At 34.2% G+C, this 14,081-nt stretch overlaps 1 protein-coding gene across 4 annotated transcripts in view; it reads right to left on the bottom strand.

Annotated features, from left to right (window-relative positions):
* INTS6 (integrator complex subunit 6) overlaps window positions 1-14,081 on the bottom strand; it is a 98,232-nt gene that overhangs the window by 60,755 nt on the left and 23,396 nt on the right. The gene's annotated exons all lie outside the window — the stretch shown is intronic.

Genomic DNA, 14,081 nt, shown 5'->3' with positions numbered 1-14,081 from the left:
ACTCTTATTAACTATAAATTACTCAGCACTTTATTACACAACATGTCTAAAAACCAGTTCTAAACAGATTGGAGCAACAGCAAATTAACTCATTAATTCACTCATTAAATAAAAATTTACAAAGAATTGGGCTTCCCTGATGGCACACCGGGGTTAAACACAACATTAGGAAGCTATCCGCAGCCACTGCACCTAGTGGTCAATCCCCAGCCAGGAAGGTGACCCACATGACTTGGCAGACCTCTCCTGTCTTGCTCGCTGCTCCCCTCAGCAGTGTATTTCAGTACATCTGCCTGTCCTGCTCCCCACTGTCTCTGGTGAATACTGTCACCCCCTGCACCTCTGGCCTATACCCCAGTTCTTGCATGTATAAATAAATAAATCTTTAAAAAATTTATAAAGAACTAATGTTTCAGTGGGCAAAAATCTGCAGCATATTAAAAGTTATTGTTAAAATAGTTTAATTAGTAATCACCGAGTTAAATGTAAGATAACATTCATAAAATAACTACAGAAGAATGTATATATACATATATATAAGTATATATATAAAAATCAAGTGCTAAATTTCATAGCACTTATAAATGTGTAAAAGTTCATTCACAGGATGAATTATCACTGGGTAAGTAATGCCTAGACAAAATGATAAACAAGAGGAATACAAGGATAGCCTTGCCCCAGTGGGGCAGGAAGGCAGACTGTCATTAACAAAATAAGCACATGGGTTACTATATAATTATACACTATGCTGAATGCTATGGGGGAATAATAAAAGTCTTTTTTTTTTTTTTTTTAAGGTAAGAACAGAATTGTATGTTCCAGTGTTGAATACTACAGCTCACACCCCTTGTTGAATCTCTTACTGACATTTTTCTAACTAAATTTCAACAACCCACAAAGATTCAATCTTTTCTGACTGCACCAAACTATCTTCAAGGGAAAGTTTTATCTGAGCCCTAAAGAACTGGGAGTCCGTCTTTTTTGTATTGTGATAGAGAAAAAAAATAGTAAGAACAAAATTTCTTGAGCACTTATTTAATCATCATAACCACCAAGAGATATAGTTATTATTATTATTATCATCCCCATTTTAAAGATGAAGAAGTTTAGAAAAAGAATTAGGTTATACCTCTAATTAGTTGCAAAGTCAAAAATCAAATCTATTTTTTTATGACAAACACAAACCTCAACCAAATCTATTTTTTATAATGAACACATACTTCAAACAGTACATTTTAAATACCTATCTTAAATATGAACTGCAAGTACTAGCATGAATTCATGACTTGATTTTATTTTCAGGGAAAAAAAGAATGTATTTGCTAACCCTGTCGACTGAAAACAATGACTAATTTAACACCAATCATTGCCTCTAAAACCTGTCATGTTCTTCATACACCATTGCCTAATCCACTGAACCTATGTTTCTAGGTCTGAGGTTAGAAGATAAACTTAAAAATAAACTGTCATACTAACAAGAAGTCTCCGAAACTTTTAAAATGATTAATATTTTTACCATCACTTTTGCTTCAGAAACTGATGAAACACTCAAAACCTCTTTATTTTTGTCTAATTAAATTTCCTAAATTTTAGCAAGACACCAGGTTACCTCATCAATACTACATTTCCATGTTGTCTTCTAGTAAAAGCAGACAAATTCCAGTTGATGAATTTTTATAAAAATAAAAGTAAACAGCAACAAAGAAGAAGGCACCTAGGGGCCTAAACAACAGCTTGGAGTACAATCACTGCACCTTACCTTCCAGACCACTATCATTTTGTCTTTGATGTGACTGATAGAAGCAGCGGGTCAGGACAGCAAGCGACCATCTCGTCGGGCAGTACTACCCACCCCCAGCAAAGCACTGGCCAGAAGGCCGCAGCCTTTCCAACAGTGCTGCCTAGGCTGGACCCCTCCCCAGGGCCAGGGCCGCAGACCCCTCCCTGTCCCCAGCCTGAGCTGTGAGCATAGCCTCGAATCCTGCGGAACCAGGACCATGTAGCCCAGAAACGCAGGTGGGCACAGGGCATGGTTGTTAAAAAGTATGTTCTAGATGCCACTTTTTAAAGGACTGTTATTTAAAGCCCAATCACAGCACCTGAATCAATATCCGAAATAATATTTGCTAGAAGCTTTTCAGAAACCTTTAAGTGAATGTTTAGATAGATGTTTGTTAATTTGTTTTTTGCTTTGCTGCAAAAAATATGCAAACAGCCATGTTTTGTGCATTTAGGGAAAGGAAGCATACTCACACATTCAAATCAAATCAATGCTAAACATCTTTGTGATTTACTAAACAAAAACTGGTGCCTAAAAGATCAAGTTCACTTTAGTCCCTATTAGATTTGATTGGATAATTCAAAAAAATTACATGTTCTACAATGTGGTATATCAAAACAATGGAATACTGTTCAATCAAAGGAAAGATAAAATGTTGCCATTTATAGCAAAATAGGAGCAGGCCCTCCCTGGTGGCTCAACCTGTCAAACACAGCACTAAGAAGCTTAAGCCACTTCTGCATGAGTTCGATCCCACCTGCCCTGGAGGAGATCCACATGGCGTGGCAGACCTCTCCTGGCCTGCCCACTGCTCCCCTCAGCAGTGTACTTCGTCGATCTGCCTGTTCCGCTCCCCACTCTGTCTCTGGTGAATACTCTCACCCTCCACATCTCTGGCCTATACCCCAGTTTTGTATGAACAAATAAATCTTTAAAAAAAAAAAAAGTAGGAGTGCAAGCAAATATGTGTGTAAAGCAAGTTAGAATGACAAAGGCAAACAACTCTATCATCTTTAAGATACCCATATAATTTGTACCCATATATTTAATGTATGAGACTGCAAAAGATACAAAATTCACATAATGATTTAACAAGGCAAAATACTTATAAAAATTAGTAGACATTAAGAAGGAAAAAGATGATAAAATATTACATGATATCACTTACATGTATAGAGAAACCAAATGAAAGGTCAAGAACAAGGCAAGGCCCTCCCTGGTGGTGCAGGGGGTTAAAGCTTAAGCCACTTCTGCATGAGTTCGACCCCACCCTGCCCCAGAGGTGATCCACATGGTGTGGCAGACCTCTCCTGACCCGCCCACTGCTCCCCTCAGCAGAGTACTTCGTAGATCTGCCTGTTCTGCTCCCCACTCTGTCCCTGGTGAATCCTCTCACCCTCCACATCTCTGGCCTGTACCCCAGTTCTGTATGAGTAAATAAATAAATCTTTTAAAAAAAAAAGTATATATATATAGATATAGATATATATATATAAAAGAAAGGTCAAGAACAATTCAAAACTAGCAATTTAACCATAAATCTGAGGGCAAAAAGCAAAGAAGGGAGTATCAAAGCAGGAGGGAAGAACACAAAGAAGTCTGTTGATGGTCCCATGGGTGATATGGTGGTGGGAGAACTACAGGAACTACATAATGTAAAAACTTTAATTAGTAAAAATAAATCGCTACTAAAAAAATTAGCAGATATTGATAATAACAGCACAGTCTGTGTATGAGGGGGTTGTTAAAAAGGATGTTCACTTTAAAATTATTAATTTGTATTATGCTAAATTCACCTTAAAACATATGCAGGAAGAAAAGATTGATCATGATGGTGACAATGTATCACTTTAAAAGTCTGATATCCAGAAAGAGATGGCAGGCAGGTGGAGGGATCGGGAGAATTTCAAACTCAAAGAAAGTCAAAGAAATAATAACATTTCTGAAACTTAAAGGATGTAAGTTTCCAAAATGAAAGGACCTGGAAAGCCCAGCATAAAATCTAAGACAAAGTCAGCACTTACTAAGTGGAAATTGTAAGAAAGCAGATATCACAATGAATGTAAGCTGGATAATAGTACAAAAACTAAACTCGTTAAATACAGAGGAGAAAGTGCTACTAAATGCCTAAAAATGTCACAAGAGGTAGCATTTGACCAGTGCCTCAACAGATACTGAGTAGGATCGTTTTAGGGAGAGAAACATGGGAAGACATAGGAAGCATTCCAGAATTATGGAACAGGCCCTGGAAAAGAGAAGAAAGTGACACTCAAGGAGTTCAGGGTTGACTAAAGCACTCAATGGGAGTATAATAAATGATGGGAGATGTTGGAATCAAATCATAAAGGGCTTTTTATGTTCTACTCGGTAGTAGATACCCCAATACAGGAAATAAGAAGAGGAAGAATGCCTAAGTAAAAAGGTAAGAAAGGGAAGTGAGAGGAAAATGGCTGAAAGGAATAAGAATGTACAACCTTAACAGTTAAAAAATAAATAAGTAAAAGGGATATAATGCATAACTGGTGACTGCAATTAATGATATAGTATATTGGAAATTTTTTAAAAGAATAAAACTTAGATAATCAGCATTGATTGAAATACTTTCTTTTAAGTTTTACTCCTACAAATTTCTGAGGTGTTTCTGATTCTTAAACTTTATTGAGGCATAATTATCTACTAAAAAATGAACCCATTTTAAATGTACTCAATTCTTTTAGTAAATTCAAAGTTGTAGAATCATCACCACTATCCAATGTTTGAACATGTCAAACACCCCCAAAAGATCCCTTGTGATATTTTACAGTCAATTCCCAGCCCACCCCCAGGTAATTACTAATCTACTTACTGGACAATTCTTAAAAACTTATACAATATGTGGTCTTTCCAAGTAGCATAATGTTTTTGAGGTTCATCTATCTACAACCATGTTAGCAGTAGCTCATTCTTTTTTATTGCTAAATAATATTCCAACTTAATTTTATGTCTAATATAAAATGACCCACGAACAATTGCATTCTCTTTACAAGTAATTGAAAAAAGGGGGGGAAGTTATCAAAAATATGTATTCCTTGTATGACCCACACATTACCACTATCTGAAATCAAATCTAATCACTTCATTCTCATTAAATAAAATTCCTTCAATTATTACCAACCTATTAAGACAAAGTCCACGTTCCTTAAGAATATATATAGGGGACCATGACAGTCTCTCCAGTCTCAAGTCCTACCACTTTGTTCTTGAATACCACTTTGTTCTTGAACCCTGTACCAGCTGTCAGTACTGAGGTATTATAAGGTTCCCTGATGCTCTCTTCTATCATTTTTACGCCACTGTACCCATCTACTTAACAAATGAGACTCTGCAAAGAGTTCATAGTAAGACATCATTTTGAAGCACCACATTTTCAGCAGCTTACTCTGTAAGCAATTTACTTCTTAATTCTTACACCCTGCCATAATTATTTACCTTTCTTTCTTACAAAACTCATTATTCTACATCTAATCCTGTGTGTGAACCTCACTAGGATCCAAGTAAACAAATACAATGTGAGTTCTATTTTTCTTCTGTATGTAACATTAAGGAAGATTAACTGCCCTCTAAAACTGACACTTAAAAGGACCTAGCAGATGTAGTATGACACAGCTTCAAGGGCAGTGGTATACAAAATAGGGTATACTCCAAGAGGTAGCAACCTACAATCCAGCAGCTAAATCCAGCACATAACTTATTTTCAGAAATAAAATTTTATTGAAGACAGTGACACACATTCATTTAATATATTGCCTATGGCTACAAAGACGACAAAATTTTGCCCCACAAAGACAAAACTGAGTTGTTTCAATAGAGACCATATGAAAGCCAGAAAGGGTAACATATTTATTATCTGGTCCTTAAAGAAACTTTGGTGACACCTTTCTCTGCTTAACTTTCAAAATTCCTATTTCTTTGTCTTCTATTATTGCTGCAGTAGTGATACAAAATGTTTTAAATTTACAAATGTATATAAATTAGGGGTGGTGCTTGCTCATATATACTGTTTTTATTAATACAGGTGACTCAATTAAAAACCTATGAAATCTTCGGACAAGTTTTAGAGTTTACATGAATATATAGCAATCATTATTGTAGGAAAAACTGGATTCTGTAAGTTGTTCACAAAGTCCTAGAATTAAAATTTTTCCAAGTTTAAATACTCAAAATACCTCTGAAAAATCTTTTCATGGGGTTAAAAATGTTATTCAAATGATGCAGACAGTAGTAATATTCTTCAAGTTGATTATATAAAATATAAGCTACCTATAATATCCAAACTGCTTCAGGTGTCTATGTTTTCATACAAATTTTAACAGACAAATGAAACTCAAATTTGTCTTTCAAGTGTTGAATGCCAACTGCCTAATTTATAATTGTCACATGATAAATATAGAACCTCAATACCTATTTTTTTTTAAATATGTACTTAAGAAAAAGTAATTTTATAACCAACTGCTCCATAGGTCTAATAAAGGTATTTCCTTTCAAGTCAACAAATACTAACCTGAGTATCTGAAGGTCCCAGGAAATAGCAAATTCCTCCTTTATAGATTTTAAGTAAGGTAGTTTCTAATAACTCAAAAACTGGGGTCTGATCATCCAAAATTTATAAACTAAACTTAACAACGAACCTGGATTGTTCAGGTTTAGGTTGTCATTCTATATTGAGTCATATTCTCCAACAAATAGTCACAGCCCCCAGAGAGAACTACACTCTACTCTGCTCACCTTTAAGGTTTTTTGTGAGGCCTTCCGAGATGACTAGCATCAGACTTTTGAGGAAGGCTAGCCATTAGACAAGGCTTTCCCCACGATCTGACTGCTTGAAGTGACATCCAGGATCAGGTCGATCCTGTATCCAGGAATCATGACCCTCCCTGAGGCACCAGTCATCATGAGACAGTCAGTGCACTTTGGCACTTCTTGAAAACCACTGGGCTGCTCCTTTAGCTGAAAGGAAAAACAACATCAAAACCACAACAAACAAAACAAAAGGGGAAAAAAATCAGTAATTCAACCTAAAAAGACAGAGCGTGGGGAAAAATATACTAAAATAGCCTTGTCTAGATCAAAATGTAGCTGTGCCTGGACGCAAAGATCATACAGTTTCATTTATTTTTCAGTCAATATATAAGGTTTACTACTAATATAGAAATTTGAAAACTCTTAATTATCTTACTACATCTGAAAAGAATTATTTAATGTGGAAGTTATATAACTACTTTTTACAGTTCAGTAAAATAATTATAATGAAGTATTTATAGATAATTAGCAAGTAAGTCTTATGTGAGTGTGCCTCATCGGGAGACTCAATACTGAACTTTTTCAAACTGTCAAATTGCAATGTGATTAAAGAGGCATGAAATACACCTATCAAGGCTGATTTCATGTGGCTTTAACTGGCAGGAAACTACCAGCTGATTAAAATCGATCTATTATTGAAAAACACATTGATGAACAGAAGGTGTACCCCAGACACACAATGTTCTTGTCCTAGCATTCTGAATTTCTATGTTCACACATGCTTGACATAAGCAATTTTAAATCCTCCTATCACTATGGCCTTAAATTTTATACAACTTAGAAAAGCTGATAAATAAGATGACAATGTTATTTTATGCTTCAAAATAAAAATTCTCACCATTAAATCCAGAGATAAAATTCTGCTTATTTCTATTTAAACACAAAACATTTTTCTTGAAACATGTTAAAAGGAAAAAAAAGAAAAAAAAAGAGACTGAGGTTATTGCCTTAGAAGTTGGCAAATAACTCTTCTAAAACTTTTGTACCCTAAATAGAACAATACTTTATATTAAAAAATTATTTTACATTCCTTTCTACTGCTTACCAATATCCCCACTTCAATTACACCAATAACTACTTAGATTCCCAAATTGGGAACCTTGAATTAATACCAGACTGCAGTTATTTGAGAATATGATTAAAGCTGTAAACCTCTTTAAACTAGAAAAATGTGCATACACAATGCCTGGCTAGATACTAGGTTCAAAACTCCTTCACTTTGCTCTATTTTCCTCCCTTAGCCCTAGCATCCCTATAAAATCTCTAAAGATTTCTGCCTTCTTGTTCAGCCCAACTCAGTTTTTGCATACCAGATAATCTTCCTACGTTATTGCATACAACTTGCTAATTCTCCTAGTTTACCATCCTTCAATCTATCTTCTTTCAACTTTCTGGGAGAGTATACTTACTAAAATGCAAATCTGATCATGTGACTCACCTGCTTAACATCTTCAAGATCTCATCTTCAAATGTTAAGAGAATGATGTCCAATCTATTTAGGATGGTATCAATCTGGCCTCTACATTTCAAGCATCCACTTCCCAAACCCCACCTCCCAATACTTTCTGTACTCCACTGATATATGTAGTCAGGATCCTCATACACAGTTTTCATACTTTTGCATCCTGCTGCCTCTTCCTTATATATCAAACATGGCTCAAAACTCCTTACTCAAAATCATTCAAAACTTAACTTCTGTCTTTATGTTGTCTCAGAACCTTCTATGTACTTCTGCCATGAGATTTATCTCAGTATTTGCAATGATTATTGAACTGTCTTCACGGGCAATGTTTTCTAAAAACCAGAGCCTTGTTTAATTCTATCTATGTGTTCCCAGCACCTAGAATATAGTAGTACTAAACAAAATGTCTAATGATGTCCTTATTCACCTACACAACCAAAGTTACTATACAAGAAAAATTATCACTGATAATTTCAGAAATTCAAATTTGAAATAATTCATTATGCATTTTATGTATTTTATGTATTTATTTATGTATTTTAGCAGCAAATCTACAGAAAGCAAAAATTAAATGCTACTATTACTAAATATTTAGAAATTGCTCTCATTTTAGTCCTCTGGATAAAAACTAAGGCCAGAAGAGTAAGCATTTAACAAATAATGTCGATTAATTATTCCCCCTTTCTTACCCTCTTCTCTATCTACTCCACAGCAGAGTATGAGTCAACCTTGTTATAGAACACTATAAACAACTCCTAACTCCAAAGTTAATACTGCAGAACTGGGCTCTCCCTGGTGGTGCAACAGCTTAAAGCAGAGCACCCCAAAGCTAGCTGCAGCTGCTTCAGCACAAGTTTGATCCCAGGCCAGGGAGGTGACCCACCTGGCATGGCAGACTTCTGTTTCGCCCACTGCTTTCCTTAGCAGTGTATTTCATCAACCTGTCTATTCTGCTCCCCACTTTATGGCTGGTGAATCATCTCACTGCTCCTGCACCTCTGGCCTATACCGTAGTTCTGTATGCATAAGTAAATAAATCCTAAAAATATATATTGCAGAGCTATCCAATAATCAATGCCAAACCATTTCAAACTCACAAAAAATATTTACAAAAGGTTGAGAACTTACACTTTAGAGACTCAATTCTGGAGTTTAACAATTCCAAAGGTCAAGAATTAATTACCCTAAAAGAACATTTCGTTGGTTGTATAAGTGAAATAGTTTTAACTTGTTTTATTAAAATTGTTTTCTGTCATTTTTTAAAAAAATGTAATATTCTAAAACGATGGCTTTTCAACATCTGATTGTATGTCAGAATCAACTGGGCCATTTATAAAAACACAAATTCCCAGGACCCTGTTAAGATAAACTGAACCAAGATTTCCATAACTAGAGGTGAAGCACGCATATTTTACAAATCATCCTGGTGATTCTGATGCACTCATTTGAAAACTACTGTTCTAAATATCACAGTGTATTATATAAGGAAAAGATAGATTCAGCAGAGCAATATACCTACTTCAAGCAGAATTTTCCTTACACATGTTGTAATACACTTTATTATGTGTTGCTTCTGTCAAGTGAAGGGTGCTATAACCACTAAATAAAAACTACTTTGATATAACTGATATTAAGTAGATAATAGATTGGTAAAATATAATCATTAAAGACTGATCACCCACCTTTTTGATTATTCTATTACAATGTTTTTCTAGAAGAACTAAAATTTTGACTTTGCGAAAAAGGTATATTCAGTAAGACTACAAAAATGTGAAAAACCTTTAGACATTAAACAGAAATGTTTAAACACCTTTTTCATTACATATTTTTATTAAAATTACATATTATATCTATTTTAAAAGATTTATTTATGTATGCATACAGAACTGGGGTACAGGTCAGAGTGTGAGAGGATTCACCAAAAACAGAGCAGAGAGCAGAAAAGGGAGATGTACTAAAACACACTGCTGAGGAGAGCAGTGGGTGTGTCAGGAGGGGTCTGCCATGCCTTATGGGTCACTCCCTGGCTGGGGATTGAACTCGTACTGCAGTGGCTGTGATAGCTTCATAGTTCTGACCTTTAACCTGCCGTGCCACCATGGAGGGCCTGAAAATTATGTATTTTTAATATACTAGTAATCACAGCTGGATATACATCTATTGTTGTCCAGAAGTAGTAAATTCAAGGGCTGAGAACACAGAACCAAAACTACATGTAAAAAAAACAAAATGCAAGTGATCTACATTCTTATTAAATGTCCATAAATTTGAATTGATAGAGATGAACATATATAATAATAATAATAATAATAATAATAATAATGTACATATGTTTAGAACATGTGACTGAGTCAATAAGGCAGGAGCTAAAATTTGGTATTGCTATCCCTTAGCAGTAAGAGGCACCACTACTAAATGATAAACAAAACTCAGAAATACATTTATACACAAATCTGTTCCATGCATTCTATTATACTTCAATAACATCCCTCAAGCATTCTTAGAGATCTTTTTAAAAAAGAAAAATTTCCCCAAAATTTTATGTAAACTGGGAAAAAACAACCGTTTTGAGAGTTTTTGGCCCATGTTTTAGTGATTTCCACGAAAAATAAAAGCATGGGAAGGAATAGATGTGGTTTCTGAACTACTTCAGATACTACTTCAAAAAATTCTGGATTATCTTCTAATCAGTACAGATCATAAAGAATTAAATATAAACTATAATCGAAGTCATAATTAAAGATTAACCTTCTAAAGGGTAAAAATCACTAATACCGATTCCCATCTCAAAGACTGTGGAAAGGCCCTAATCTAGAGTCATTTGAATACTAATGACTAATAATACTCAGGTATTCTCTTGCTACAAATACATGGCCTTTCTGAACATCAGCTAAGACATTATAAAAATGGTGGTTCTAGTTTATCTTTAAAAAGCTGGGAAAATTCATAAGAAAGGAAACCCCTGTCAAAAAATTACAGGTATTTTGGGCTATAAACAACTTCTCTAAAATGTTAATCTCAGGGCAATTATAACATCAATAGAGGGAGATACAGAAAGATCCTTCAGAATATAATTTATCTCAATATTTGAAAATAGTACTACTACTAGCACTTTCATTAGAGAAAAATAACTGCTACACTGTCCTGGAATGTCAATCATCACTACCAAGGTACTGGCAGGATTTCTTCTTGGCTGCACTACTGAGCAATGTAGTTACCTATTAGTTAACTATTCCTGGAATAGTACACATAATATTTTTCCACTGTAAAAGAACACTAGGGAGAATCTTTGCAGGGAATAAAACAAGAATTATTTTTTCAATAATTCTAATTGTAATTTGATGATTACAACAAATCAGTCTCCTATTATTGTATCAGTAACAGGACATAATGAATGGTACTAGGAGTATTTCACCACCAAGTATCAAATATCAAAGTCAACATCAAAAAATTACTATGATAGGTGTAAGCAAAGAATTTTCTTGTGTATTAGAATTCAAAGTCCCATCTAACTCACAATTCATAAGTGAAAATATTGCAAACAACCAGTTTTCTCAATGGTCGCATTTAAATAGAAAAAAAAAGGTAAAAAAAAATATGCTTCCAACACAGACAGTCACCAAAAATCCTAAAATTATCCAAAAATATTACAATGACATCTCAATGTCCTAGACTTTGATTAAATGAAGCCAAAAAAGATCAAGTCATGAAATAAGGTAAAATACCATACAGAATCTACAACTTGTCAGTAACGCACTAAGCATGAGTTGTTAAGAAGGAAATGATATCCCTGTATTATTTTGACAGATGTGTTATAAAAAATTTGGGTCATTCTGGTCTCTACAAAGTTAGCCAGATCAAGAGATAATATGGCAACAATTTTTCCCATTAATAATTTTCTAGGCTCACAATAATTTTATACCATGCTTCTTAGTTCACAGAAGCTGAGTCACACAATAACAAGTCATCCAAAAAAATTCTTAAATTTAATGAGAATTGAAATGGCTGTAAGAGTTGATATTATACTGGACTTGATGTACATACAAGATAGGTAATATTAAACCTCCCCATCCCGTTTATCTTCACCGCTCCCATATACATAGCATGTATCTCTTATCATTCATAAAACCATTTAATAGGTGATCTTCCCCTAAAACACTATTAACTCAAAATCAGAAATTCACCCTATCATTTTTTGTTATCCTCATTGCCTAGAGGATAACATAATATCTTTGTCATAAGACCATTGTATCTATGTCACAATTATGTAGAAACAGACAAGGTGAACAGTAGGTAAATTTTAAAAAGAACAGAATGAAACAGAAAGCACATAAGAGCACTAGGATGGAGGGAAGGGTTCAGATGCCTTTGGAATTTAGATCATTTAGTAAAGTTTTTGATGGTAACAAATGTTATGACCACGAGCAAATTATTTTGCTTCCCTGGATCTCATTTTCCTCATTTGTAAAATAAGAAGACTGGATGAGCTCAGTATTTCTCCATGTGATGTGAAAAATTATTTTGAAGCAGCAGATACACTTACTACTGACAATTAGGACTAACAGAACAGATAACATATCCTAACATGGGCATTACTAACCCATTTATTTATTCACACATCTTAAAAATAATCATGTTTTGCCAAAGGCAAAGGTTATAGACCTAAAGAATAGATACTTTATGGCAAAATTCTATTCTCCTGAGCAGAAATTACAACATAAATCATGTGTATCATGTGTATAATGTGCATCCTCTCTCTCCCTCTCTCTCTCTCTCTCTCTCACACACACACACACACACACACAGAGCATATTTACGCTTTTCATCAATTAGAAAATTCCTAGAAATGAGTCACAAAATTTAATTAGGCTAGAACAAACGAACATTTAACAACATTTCAGCATAAACTTCAATATACATACTTATACAGTCTTTGCCCAACAAGATGGTATCTCTCTGGTGCATTAAGAGCCTACTTCGCGCAGTCACAGACATTCCTAAACTTGAAAACCAGAACAACTCACAGACCTATGATCCAACTTCATAACCAAATTAAATCACTACCATAAAACAAATTAATCTTCAGATTTAGGTAAGAAATAGTTGCAGAAAATCAACTTTGATTTTGATAACTACTAGAGCCAATACAACAATACTACAAATTCATTTTTTAATGTAAATTCTGTTAACCATATTATACAAGCTATCACACAAGATATAAGAGACCTAAAAGTTAAGATCCTTGCTCATAAGAAAGTCCTACCAACTGTACAAGCAAGGCAGTTTTAGTTTATTGTAAACAGATAGTCCCATTTCCCCAATGTCCTTTCCAAGGACCATGAAGGGAAGGTGAACAATTCCAATATTCACATATATTTCAAAATATTTTTAAAAGCCGGAAGAGGTCCTACAAAACAAATACTACTAACAAAACTCACCCAGATAAAAAGGGAACAAAATATGTTTTACTTCCAAAAGGCATTTCTACAAAGGCAGAAAGACAGAACACCCTGAGTGGATAAGCCAGGAATGTAGAAATATTTCATAATAAATAACAGAGTATCTGTTCAATGATCATTAACTATAAGTCAAAATCATTAAGGATAAAAAACAAAACCATCAGGACTTTCAGTTTATACTAAATAAAGAAATTATTTGGGAATCTATTCAAGTTATTTCTGATTTGATTACTGATACTTAATCATTCTCTAAATTTTTCAAAAAGAAAGTTAAGTTGGACATACAAAGAAAGTTTTAAATTTAAACTTAAGCAATATTTGTATTGCTTCTTCATGAATATAGCCAATGTTCCTCTGGTCATGATAGTGGCAGGAAATAATTGATTAGACATATCAACAAAGTTTGAAAAAGCCCAAAAGGTTTAGCTATGGAACACTGCAAGGTTAATTACAGATTGTTTAATTAAAAATCTACCTAAATTTTTCAGTCTGTTTCTAAATTTATATCCTAAATTTCCTTTAATATAACTACTTAAAACAA

This window comes from Condylura cristata, unplaced genomic scaffold, assembly GCF_000260355.1.
Source record: "Condylura cristata isolate star-nosed mole 26May11 unplaced genomic scaffold, ConCri1.0 scaffold00010, whole genome shotgun sequence".
Taxonomy (NCBI): domain Eukaryota; kingdom Metazoa; phylum Chordata; class Mammalia; order Eulipotyphla; family Talpidae; genus Condylura; species Condylura cristata.
This window is presented reverse-complemented; position numbering and strand designations above follow the sequence as displayed.